The sequence below is a fragment of the Triticum dicoccoides genome, chromosome 5A (assembly GCF_002162155.2).
Source record: "Triticum dicoccoides isolate Atlit2015 ecotype Zavitan chromosome 5A, WEW_v2.0, whole genome shotgun sequence".
Classification (NCBI taxonomy): Eukaryota; Viridiplantae; Streptophyta; class Magnoliopsida; order Poales; family Poaceae; genus Triticum; species Triticum dicoccoides.
This window is the reverse complement of record NC_041388.1, coordinates 430,542,350-430,544,375: the sequence shown is the minus strand read 5'-3', so window position 1 is coordinate 430,544,375 and position 2,026 is coordinate 430,542,350.

The window sequence follows — 2,026 nt, the reverse complement described above, 5'->3', positions numbered from 1 at the left end:
TGAACTCAATTAACTATATTTTCTTTTGTAGCTTTCTGCGCTACGTCATGCCCTTGCAGATGACCGTGAGCCTTCTTTGTGTAGTACACGATGGGGCCATGATCTGCAGGGCATGGCCCCAGCAGGTGCTGAGACGTTGACAGGGCCGGGCCGGCAAAATCAGGGGCCATGTGCTAAACTCTAAAATAGGGCCTATCTCAATGCAAAAAAAATTGTCTTCTTTATCGCTTAACAAATATAATTTTTAAACAAGATGTCGCTTAACAAAATATCGCATTTTTTGTCAAAACTGAACTAAGCTCAATTTTATTTTATAGAATAACAGTTTAGTTTGATTTTATAAAAACAAGGTTGCTGCAGACTTACTTATATGCAGTGGTTTTTCTGTCAGTGATACTACTAAGAATAAAATCGACTAGTACTGGGTCTTACAGGCTGACTAGTATAGAGTAAAATAAACTACTAGTATATTCAGCAACACACAAATTAGATGGGCATGATGTGCAAAAGAAAAATGATGGACTGTTGTTTCCATTAAAAAATACCGCTAGAGAATCGGAATTGATAGACTTGTGAAAAATTGGTACGTAGACGATGGATTGCAATTTCTATCTAATTAAACTAGAAGATGCCCCGCGCGTTGCCGCGGGAACTATGTTTAAACCAATGCATACATATGTGCTTAAAACCAATGAAAAAAAATGTAACAGTTTTACATATTTAAAATGATAAAACATGAAAGAAATGTGTGACAAAATGATGTATAAAAGAGAAGAAAAAAATTACCCTGAAAAGAAGATATGTTTGATGAAGTGGCGTTGTTTTAGTTGATAGATTAATGCAAAAATGTAAGTGAGTACATGCATGCGTTCGAAAAAAATACATGCATGACTAATGAGGTGGCATGATTTACATTAATGCAAAAGAGTAACTTATGAGCACATGCATCACTTGTTGATGCCACATGATTTTGATCGAAAGGCTGTAAATAATTGAGATGATGTGGAAGCACGCATGTGTAGACAAATCTTGTAGTGGAGGCTAGCTATTAGATATAGAAGATGGGTGCGATGTGCAAAACAAATTAGTGGACTTGTGAAAACTGGACAAAGAGGCGTTGCGGCGCTAGATCCATTCATAGGTCCACACGCAGGATACAACAGCCAGGCATCGAGAGAACAAACGGCAGGATGCAACAGACCTTCAAGCGAGATCGATGGGCCTATACCTATGACTAGGGAAATTTGGGGCCCCTCCCAGCTGGAGGCCCTGTGCGGCCGCACCAGTTGCACGCCCCTGCGCCCGGGTCTGGACGTTGATTGCACTCGGCCTCTTTGACACGGTGAGCTATCACATATGCATAAACATCCACATATGCACATACCATGTTTTGTAACTGAAAATTTCCTGTCACAGGTGATGATGGGCCTACTGCTAGTTTCCTCTGCCTGCTGGTTGACGGTGTCAGATCTGGTGGGTCGTACCCTGCACCAGTGCCACAAGTTCGCCGATGGTACCTGCGGTCTCTACTTGGCAGCCGGCATGCTGACTCTCTTTGCGGTGGCCACCAGCGTCCCGGTGGTGTACTACAGTCCTGCGCCGGCAGTATATGCTGCCCAGGCCCAGCAGCTGCTCCACCACTACTAGGTATAGTTTAATCCTTTCAGTGTATGTTTGGCATGCAATTTTGAAAAAAAAGGAAGCATCCCATGCCACCTTTCTAAAAATTGCACTAAAACGAGCATGTAGGTTATACGGAAATATGCATCCATGCATGCATGCTTCAGTATGAAAAGGTGAGTTGGGGAGTGATACTACCTAGCTTTATTTTTCCATAGTAGTATACTACACAATTTATGTACACTGAGTCACTGACCATTAGTTGCGGCCTGTTTAAGTAGACCGCAAAGCGTGACGGCACCCTATAAGACGTCAATGTTAGATGGAGTAGAGGTAAGAATCAAGACGGACTCCTGTACCCAATGGCAGAGCTATGTGTATAGCTGAGGGGGCTATACCCCCTCCC